Below are 10,751 nucleotides of genomic sequence, written 5' to 3'. Positions count from 1 at the left end.
TCTCCATCTAACATCCACTGGTAACCAGATTCTACTGTATCTAAGTCTTGAGGAGTCAAACTCCTTCTTACCATCTTGAGAATGCATTGTATGTACTCAAGTTTGTCTACAAACATGCCGACAACAGGTTCTTCAGCAGGTGTCAACAGTAGATAAGAAGAAAGGAGGCTATCGCCGTTACAGATGGTGGGATAGCTGCCGGGAAGACGGAATGCAAACACAACAAGTGCAAGACTCTTGGAGCCTGGCTGGACAGGCCAAGAATTCTTAGGCCTGTGGCTAAGATAAGAGGGAGTTGAGGGACCTGCTCAGCTGACCACTCACTGGTGCCCTTCCATTGACTGGTTCTACCAAGAATGTCATTCACTATGATGTGGGTACCACTATAAGGAGGGGCGAGTTTTGAGTGACAGGGCCAACAGGACTTAGAGCATATTTCAATAATCAATACTGTGGTAAATCAACTTTATTGACATGGTATCTGTCCATCAAAGCCAAGGACTAGGCTTTGAAAACTTTAGATAGAAACTTTATAAAAATGACCGTCAACCCTCCTCTACATTGTACTTCACTCTTGTTATTTTTTGGAACGTAAGCCACAAAAACATGTGACTATATACCTGACGGTAAAATTTGGTCCGCTGATTTTTTCCAGGTCTGTTTTTTTTCTGGACTGGTCCAACAAGGCAAAAACCCACCCCTTGTTGTCACTACTGGAAACTCGTCTTTGTTTTCTCCATCACCTGTCCATCTCTCCCTGTCTGTCTGGTGTGCGGTCTCCCACGGTAGTTCTGGTGTCAGATACCATCAGTTCTCATCACCCTGTCTCATGATGCCCTTCATTAGTACAATGAACACAAAGATACTGATACTTTAACATTCTTCTTATCCAGACCGGATACTGACCACTGGATGCATAACTGTGCTTTTCATAGCACCTTCTATCAAATGCAGCTAGATATAACATTTATAGAACAGTGAATACTACAAAAATAGTGCATAAAAGATGCATTTTCCAAGTCCCTTGATGAGAGGAGCATCTCCAGTGACCAGCCAGTCATGACTATCTCTGTCTCATCTCTCTGTTGTCTGTTCATGTCTGGGTACCAGAGACAACCATCATTACAGAACTGGTCTTCAAAATATGAAACACTTGCTCAGGAACTGCACATATTGACTTCTGTCTGTCCAGCATATTTTTCTCTGTTCTCCCACATTTGCATGCATCCTAAGTATGTAACATGTGATATTGTTTGTTTGTACCACAGAATGTAAATATTCAAAACTTCTGATCAAAATCAATGTCACATAAAAACTGTTGAATTAAAGTAGCTCTTAAAGATAGTACGTCTTTTTAAAATCAATGCACTACATCAACAGCAATGTAATATAAGTTATAAGCTGTAGCAACTCCAGCTTTGTTGAACCTGCAAACCCAACATTACTGAAAGTGAAACACCACAAGGTACAGGTTAACTATCTTCCTGTTAAGTAATGCTTTAACCCAGGCAAATGTGAAGCACAAAAGCTGAACCTACATTACAGAGAGGGTTATGAATCTGCCTGTACACATTCAACAACATGAAGAAATGGATGAATCAATGCAATACATGTACATACAAGAAAATTGGCTTCTGTCCTTTTTTTCTCTGGACATCAGTGGAAGCAAAAGTCAAGGAGCAGTTCTGCGTCAATACCCTGTTATCAGCAACTACAGCAATCTTCTTGATGGGGTTTCATGACAACTTGACCTGCAGTTTCGTACTTAGAAACCACTTTGTGCTGTTCAACAAGACAGATAACCGAGTAATCAGCAGTATCGTTCTCCTCCTATTCCCCAAACTCCTGAAGATGCTATCAGGAGAGTCTGGCCCCTGAAACGTTCTCAAGGAGGTGTCTTAATGAGGTAAACGAGCTGGGTGGATAAAGCCTCATACTACTCAATAATTACATGTACATATTTTGATGGCCTAGCCTAGTCTGTTGAATGTCAAAACGGGATGCAACTTAAGCACTTTAGTCTAAATGACAGATTGAACCATCCTGGAGAACAAACATGTGATACTTTTGGTCATAAAAGACATACAAAAGCAAAGTAACAAGAACACTTTTTTGTTCCTGTTTCGGAGAAAAGGCAAATTTATTTTCAATGTTTAGATATATCTCCTGAATAGATACCTTTCAGTATGGAACTTTTTTTCAAAACCCTTAAGGTAACACCAGCAGTGTTTGTCAAAGTGATGTGGTTGCTATGACGACAACACCATGGAAAAATCAGAAGTATCCCAGCACCTCACATGTGCCGATGGCATGCGTTAAACTTCACACCCAACCACTTAATCTCTGCAAATTGAAATTCCTCCAGTTCTCCCAGGTATTGTCTACGTGTGACTACGATGGAAGCAGGCAGAAAGAACCAAGGTTGTGTTCAACAGTTCAGTGAGCTCTCTTGATATCGCAGGAAGGAGAGATACAATAACAGTTCCTTAGCCTACAGGCTGGCTCCAGGGAGATCTGTTCCTCCAGTGCTAACAGGTGTGAGGGGTGATCAGTGCCGTTTCCAGCTTTAAACATATTTCCGTCCCATTGCATCTGGCATTCTAAAAAAAAATACATTTTCCTGAATTTTATGTCATGAAGTTCAGACTTTTGTGCTTGGATGGGTCAAAATTTTCTTCCATCGCAAACAACCAAATTTCAGTTGCATGACAGAGGGACGGGTCCTTGAAACAGCCCAGGGTGGGATGATCAAGTCTGGATAATATACTGACTCCTCCCTGCAACAATTTCTCCTGGCAACCCCTTCCCACAGACAAGACCTCCATCCTTAACCAGGACACTTAGAGGAGAACATAGCATCCCTAATCAACCACTTCAACCTGACATGGGATCCGAGTACTGTGGACTTCAAAAACCCAATTCCTGTAAGATTCCCCCCGAAGTAAAGGTGTGGGAGATGTACCACAAACTCCAACACGTTCGAGTCCGTAAGGCAGCCGGCCCGGACAACATAACAGGCAGACTGATCAAGGAGTTCGCTTACGAACTTAGTCACCCACTCACAATGATCCTGAATACTTCTCTGGCGGAGGGGTGTGTTCCTCGGGAATGGCACGAAGCAAACGTGATACCACTTCCTAAAACAAACCCACCATCTTTGAGTGATCTCAGACCCATCTCACTGACCTCCCTACTGTCTAAAACATGTGAGAGCTTCATTGCCAAGTGGATTCTTGCTGACATTACCCCACAAGTTGACCCCAGGCAATTCGGAGGTATCCCGGGAAGATCAACAACTCATTGCCTTGTTGACATCTTAAATCAACTTTCCAAAACCTCAGACCAAAGAGACACTATAAGTAGTCTGGTCCTGACGGATTTTGCGAAAGCATTCGACCGCATAGATCACACAACCGCGATTTTGAGTCTGATAGAACTGGGCTGCCGACCTTCTCTTCTTCCATGGCTGAGTGACTTCCTGACTGGGAGAAAGCAACGTACCGCCTACAAGGGTTCATTGTCAGAATGGAGGACACTGACATGTGGCCTGCCTCAAGGCACCGTCCTCGCGCCTATAGTCTTTGTCGCAGTCATCAACAGTGCAGCGAGCGACGCACGATCAGACCACTGGAAATTTGTGGATGATCTGAATATGATGGAAAGTAGACAGATTAGACAGCAATCAAACCTGCAACAAGACCTAGATGCCCTTGACGCATGGACAAGTAAAAGTCACATGAAATTGCACCCAAATAAATGCAAAGTGATGCATTTTTTCTTCAGACGAACACCTCCCCCTCTCCCTTCTCTCCAACTAGCCGGCCACACCCTCCAGGAAGTAACTGTAGCAAGATTATTGGGAGTGTGGTTGCAAAGTAACTTGAAGTGGGACAGCCATGTAACCCACATGGTTAAACAAAGCGGCAAACGTCTATTCATCCTAAGACGGTTGAAGATGTTCAGAGTTCCCGAACTTGATCTAGTCACCATCTACACTTGCTACGTGCGCCCCATCTGTGAGTATGCTGTCCCTGTTTGGAATCCCGGACTTACCAAAACCCAGTCATTCCGTCTAGAGACCATCCAACGCCGTGCTTGCCGCATCATTCTGGGCAATAAGTACACTCACTACTCAGAAGCCCTCACCCAACTCGGACTACCCACCCTTGAATCCAGGAGGGAACAACTATGCAAGAAGTTCGGACTGAAACTTCTGAAATCGGCTTTCAGAGACTGGCTTCCCCAGTCCCGGGGTGAAGCTAGTGGTCGGCTAACGCGGACTAGCCACAAACTGAACTCTATATACACACGAACTGAGCGCTACCGTAACAGTCCGATACCCTACATTACCACTGTATTGAATAAGGAATTGTGACCGTTAAACACGAATATTTTGTTGTTGATTTTAATGTTGATATATTATATTATATTATGATAGATTTTAAAGATTCCTTGTCAATTTTAACGATCTTTAACCGCAATAATTGTTATGGAAATTTATTACGATGGAGTGCCCTTGAAATGTTATACTTTTAAAATGGTTGTAAAGTCCGGAATCAATTCAGCCGCGGCTGCCATTTCTTGACTTGTATTATGCAATAAACCAGTATTATTATTTGCATCATTTGATCGAGGGGATTACTGGAAATGCCTTGAAGTTGCACCGAAGGATCCTCCCCAAAATAAAACATCAGAGGGTAATAAGCAGGAATGCCAGCTGAATTCCCTTCACATCCTCTGGTGTTGCTGACCCTGGTACCTGGTTTGTGTCATGTTGGAGCCATCTCCTCACCAGGGACCCACCTTGTTAGTTAAGATGAGATCATCCTCCCTGTGAATTGGTCTTGGAGCCGTGAGTAATAGCTTCACCCTCCAGACCCTTGCAAGGCATTCAGCAAAAGCACTATTTCAATAGATGGCCATTGATTGAGCAGCATCAGTAAAATAGCTACAAACTATTGGCCTGAAATAAGCTTCCTTAATTGGATTGCAAACATTTTCTTACGTGAACCAAAATAAACCAGTGATCTAGTACACGATCACAATCATTTAGTTACACCATAGGACTAAAATAAAATTTGCTCATTAATTATGCAAAATGCAGTTTTGGAATGAGTTTTATGCCATGTTGATTTCATGCCCATCAAAACGACTCTATGATTCCTAAATAACAAGAAATGGGAATTTGACAACAGCTTAAAAGACTAGTGTATGGAAATGCCATCGAGACTGATGTATGGTTATGTTACAGACAAAGAACACATCACAGCGCTGGAAAAATGGACTTTCTGTTACAGTAAGAGACAGGAAATGACTCATGACAAGAGAAACAGCACAGCTGAGGTACAGAGCAAGTGACAGATCAGCAAACTCCTCAAGAGAACACTAACTGAAAATATTTGAAACAGTTAACGCCAAAAATGCTTCTCAACCATTGAATATCGCGATAAACATCTGTAAGAAGGCACGTTCCCTAACGACTCTGGCTCTTTCTCCTATAACCATTGCACAACTGAGAGATAGGCTCACAGCCAAGTAGCTTTCCCTGGCTGTCAGTGCCTGCAGGCACAAGCACACCTGTCCCCTCAGTCAGTACTACATGGCTACCTGGGGACCTGCCTTACCCTGCAGCTGGCACGTGGCGTGGACCCTGTAAATTTACCCTTCCACCTTCCGCCTGCTTCCTGGCACGTGTTCCTGATCCCGCAGTCGCGTGTCTGTCTCCTCCCCTCCCGGTCCCTCCTGACGACCAGAGTCACTTGTAATTGACGTTCATCCCCGGATAGGAGCGGCCAGACAGGAGCGGCACCTCGGAGACTGGCGAGTTTATGAAAACCCCTGCCCTTCAGCAGCTGGTGAGAGGGGAGGTTATGTGGATAGATGGTGCCCCTGCTGACAGGGTACAAGTCAAGCCGGCCTCCTTTCTTGGGTGACTCATTAGGATCATTTCACAAGACAGGTGTGCGTGGACAACTCACCTGGGAGTACATGCTGAATGCAAACATTTCCATGCAGTGGTCAGGATGCCTCACTGTGGCTAATTCATGTTTGACAGGTTTATGATACATGTGACAGTCTAGATAAACTAGACTCCAACCAGCTGACCCGTGTCTTGACATTATATCTTGTTTCCTCCTATGAAACATCAATGAACTAATCAGATGGGGCATGTTTGATATGATGAGTGCTGTCATGTGGTCGTACTAAGTTACCAGTGATTACATAATGTCTCTTATAGCTCCATTTAAGACCAATCGCTTTTGCTATAAAGCACATGTGCACCACTTTATGTAGTTCTTAACATTTTCGTCTGCCTCTATAACTCAACATCATATGAACAGATGTGAAACAGTATACAAGTTCTTCTGGAAGGGGCATTGGGCCAACAGATCCATGGCAGAATTTGTAATACATTTGTAGATCTTGGTATGTTATAGCTGTGGCAATTTTCTACGACTTTAGCACAAACTTAAGTTTAAAGGTTCCTTGTTTTGTACATTTTGAAACATCTTCAGGTTGTGTTAAGAACTTACATATTAAAATCTTGGTTGTTACAACCAAGCATAAAAAAAAACTTTCCTGGCCAAATGCACAACTCTACCCTGCAGAAAACACCAAACTCCATCACATAGGAGGAAGGTCCACATTTCTAGAGAAAGCCACCAGAGTTTGGAGGAATTTCTCCGGAAGAGCAAATGACACATCTTCCTTTATCATTTCAGTATGAGGCATATTCTCATCTTAATAAATATATTTTTAGCAGCTACACAACATATGCAATTAACCATTAACCTTTGAAAGTGTAAGTCCATTTTCACCCCTTATCAAGACCATGAACTTGGTGCCCTGCTAAAGCCTTAGGACATTATTAAGCTCTCTATAATCTCAGTTCTACCAAAGACCAGGGTAGTAGTGGACCTGGAGAACACTTCAGGGACTCCTGTCCTTGGTAGGTTCAAGTCAAGGCTCAGGATCATGACCTTAAAGATTAAACCAGGCTTAAACCCTTAAAGCTTTCAGAAGTAATCCACACCACCACCAGACCACCACTAAGGAACAATTACAAACTTAGCTGCAAAACATTCTTTTCGGTCTGACCATGTTTGTAGATTCCAAGGCCATTTTAGATGTTGTTTCTTTCCACTCATTTGTAATAGCCTCAAGTCCAGTTTTGTTTGCTTTGGTCTGATTCCGAGGTAGCAGACCTTTGGGAGCAGACCAAAGTGAACAAGGCTGGACTCCAGGCTAAATTTGTAGTACTCTATAGCTAAAGGACAAGAACTATAAAAATTTTAGCAGCACGGAAACTTTGAATATGAATTTAAAAAAACAAACCTCATGGGTTATAAATCAGCAATATCTTGACATTCAAGCAGATTTCTTAACTGAGCGAAAAAAACTTTTCCAAACTTGTACTGTACTAGCCTTGTGTCAAGGTAAAAACCTGTCCAACCGCCATCCAAACATGCCTACAGCAGAGGCACAAGGACATCTGAGGGTGCTAATGAACTGCTTAACAACACATGGGGGACCCTTACCCTTGTGGCTATAGGCCAGGATTAAAGGTAAGATCCAGCGACTTAAAGAAGCTGTACGGCATCCCTTCATCTCCGTCAACAGATGCTGCTGTAACATCATTAATGCACATATGTATACGTTCTTCGTCTCCGACTGGATTTGTGCTAACTGTGTGTTCTTTGGGACCTGCTTAGGCCCTGAAATGAGTTTACGTAACCAAGAATCTTTCTTAACTCCGCTCGTGTGTCAAGATGGCCAAACTTGAATAACTGCCACTCACTAAAGCTCTTTCAACCTGGACTTTCTATTGAATGATGATGATGATGATGATGATGACTGGTTTATTCAAACACATATAATATACATGACCCAGATAGCAGCCCTAAGGCTGAATTGATAGGCACATTTACATTTACAATTGCAATAAAATACATATTGTCATCATTAAAACAGGCATTCTAACGACTAACACCATTAAGCAATCTAAAAACTATTCACACAGAGTCATCGTTTAGCAGGGAAACCATATAGTTAATCGGGCTTCTCTTGAAACGAGTAGTGTTCGCTTTCAGAGTCTGGAGCCTGTTACTAGACCGAGTCTCTCTACCTGAGAATGTCTTCTATGGTCACAATGGTCACAAGCTGTGCTGAAGAACAAATACTTACAGTACACAAAAAATGTATCTTGAAAGAATACACGTAACATTTCTGTTCTCCTTTCTGAGTCATCTCTGTGGTCCTTTCTCACTCCTCACATCTCATACTACCCCCCGACCACAGCAATCTGCCCCACTACAGGTGAAGACAACCGTATACCTGTAACAAGGACCTCCAACAGTCAAATGATATCTGTAACCTTTCGAATAACCACACTCGGACTCTTCAGCCAACACCACGCTATCCCATGAGGCAGTGTGCAGAGAGGCACTAGTCAGAAAGGTGACTTTCTTTAAACTTTAAACTTGAAGAAACTGCTTTAACCTTTTCCATAGCCATTAAAACTGGCAGACAGACAGTTATACATGTCATCACAGCACCCCACTTGGGGGGAGATATTTCAGTGCAGGTCTGAGTATTACATCATTTATTTAGAAGGATGATCATGCCCTTTGAAAGGACAGACTCAGCTGTCATTTAGTGTTATCCAACTTCTTGGCTCACTTCTTTACAAGCAAATACCAATTTTTAGTTAAAAGTTTTGTGAAGCCACTGCTTTTAAATGTACAATGTTTAAATACACCATTCAGTAGTGTGTTTGTGATTTGAAGGGTTTTCATGCAACATACAATCAAAATATAACTTTAGAGAAGAGGATCATGGGTACAGTAGCAGAAAATATACGTCATCAGATGTAACCTTCAATCCAGTATACCTAAAAATACAGCTTCATGCAGATTGAACAGAAAAAGTACAGGCTCCAACATCAAGTTCGTGATTTTTCGCTGCTGCACATGGATGTACCATCAGCTGGTGACCAATCAGACCAGCTGCAGTATGGCAGGGAGGGGGAAAGGACTACTCTTGGCTAAAGTGGAAATGTGAAAAACGCTACCAGGGGACGATGCTTCAGTGGAAATCTTGACAAAGCCAGGGGATAAGAAATGTGCTTGAGAAGAATTTCCTCTGCAATTTGTTAAACTTAACTTGAAAGGCTTCCTGTACAGTCCCAGTTTCCATCCTGATTAAGTGAACAAATTCCTACATTCGGTGGAACGGAAAAAAAGGTTTAAATGGTGAGGCCTAGTCGCGTGTTGCAAAACAATATTTGGTGTTAGATGAAGAAAATGGAAACATTATAATTGTTTGTGATGCAGTTTGAACTTGACTACAACAACGTCTCCAGTTGTGTTTCAGAAAACCAAAAATTATACCGGTAACTACTAAATCTCATATCACAGGGTTCACATGGCATGTATTTGTTTGCGAATGCACATGCTGAAAAAAAATGAAGCTATACAGTTTCATTATTATGTACTGCAATGTCACCTTTTCAAGTCCTTGATGCATTTTCTTTACACTACAGTACACCATTCTTTCTTTCCAACATGCAGTTGTCCTATGATATAATTACTGGTCCATTCTTAGACTTGCTGACATGGAAATAGCATGTTAAACTCTGCAGTATCAGTGAAGACTCTTCTGGCCATTTTCCATGGTAAACATTGCTGATTTGTACTATGTAATATCTGATCAATCATCTTGTACACTTATGGATGTCAAGTCTATATACTTGACACCTCATTTATCGGCTAGCTCTTGGCACAGTCAGTTTTCGTTGCATCTTTCACATTTGCATTGTTGACATTTGGGGCAAAATTGTCAAACGCATTTGACATGTCATTTCTTACATCACCAAGGTATGTGCTAATGAAATACAAATTACGTCATGAGCTTCAGAGGGTACATTCCCCCAGGCCCGGCATCCTACCCCCCACCATTTGATACACCAATGACGCAAACCTTCTCTGGATGCCCTCAAAGCATCACATACTGAAGGCTATTCTTCTTCTGAAGCTGTCAGGGCAGGTTGGACATACATATACGTTGCAGTATCAAAGGGTGTGGTGTTTGAAGATATTTTGATACACATGTAACAGCTGTTTGACACACGAGCAACTGGTAATTGTAAGATGTTTCAGGTGGCAACCTTTCATCCTTATATACTACCTGAAATGGTTTCCAAAATCTATCCAATTGCTTGAGTAACTGTTACCTTGTCTTATTACCTAGCAATAGATTACGAACATCTTCTAACAGGTACATGTAATCCCCAAAAACACCGTTCTACTAGAGTATGGCACTATCTACAGTAAGTAGATGTATGTAATGTTGTGTATTCTAGAGATGAACATAGATGCATTGTTATGGCGATTTGTAGCAGACTACTTTGAACTTTGGATATGGCATTCTCTATGCAACAATATTTCCTGTCTTCAAAATTCCTCCATTCTGTATCTTACAGTTGCAGAAGTTATCAGTTGGATTTGACGTCATTCGGGGACTTACGGTTTGTAGGGTTGCCTGTGGTGTGGTGCTCTCCTATCTCCAGCTCTCTGCTTTATCTGGCACAGCTGCACACTCACAACACATGGTCTCTGCAGGAAAATATTACAACAACATTATCAACACAATATCATACTTTTCAATACAAATGTGGCAAGTATCATGGCTGAGTTGGTACTATGCAAACATCTGGGAATTACTGTTTAACAAATGAGCAGTGTAGAGAAAAT

General features: G+C 42.0%; 1 protein-coding gene across 1 annotated transcript in view; it reads right to left on the bottom strand.

Moving 5' to 3' along the window:
* The window catches only part of LOC118428504 (myocardin-related transcription factor B-like), an 83,677-nt gene that overhangs the window by 46,522 nt on the left and 26,404 nt on the right, over nucleotides 1-10,751 (bottom strand). Inside the window, exon 2 of the mRNA XM_035838590.1 lies at nucleotides 10,525-10,613. The gene's annotated coding sequence lies outside the window, so the exon portion shown is untranslated. The remainder of the gene's footprint in view (nucleotides 1-10,524; nucleotides 10,614-10,751) is intronic.

This window comes from Branchiostoma floridae, chromosome 13 (genome assembly GCF_000003815.2).
Source record: "Branchiostoma floridae strain S238N-H82 chromosome 13, Bfl_VNyyK, whole genome shotgun sequence".
In the NCBI taxonomy this organism is placed as follows: domain Eukaryota; kingdom Metazoa; phylum Chordata; class Leptocardii; order Amphioxiformes; family Branchiostomatidae; genus Branchiostoma; species Branchiostoma floridae.
This window is presented reverse-complemented; position numbering and strand designations above follow the sequence as displayed.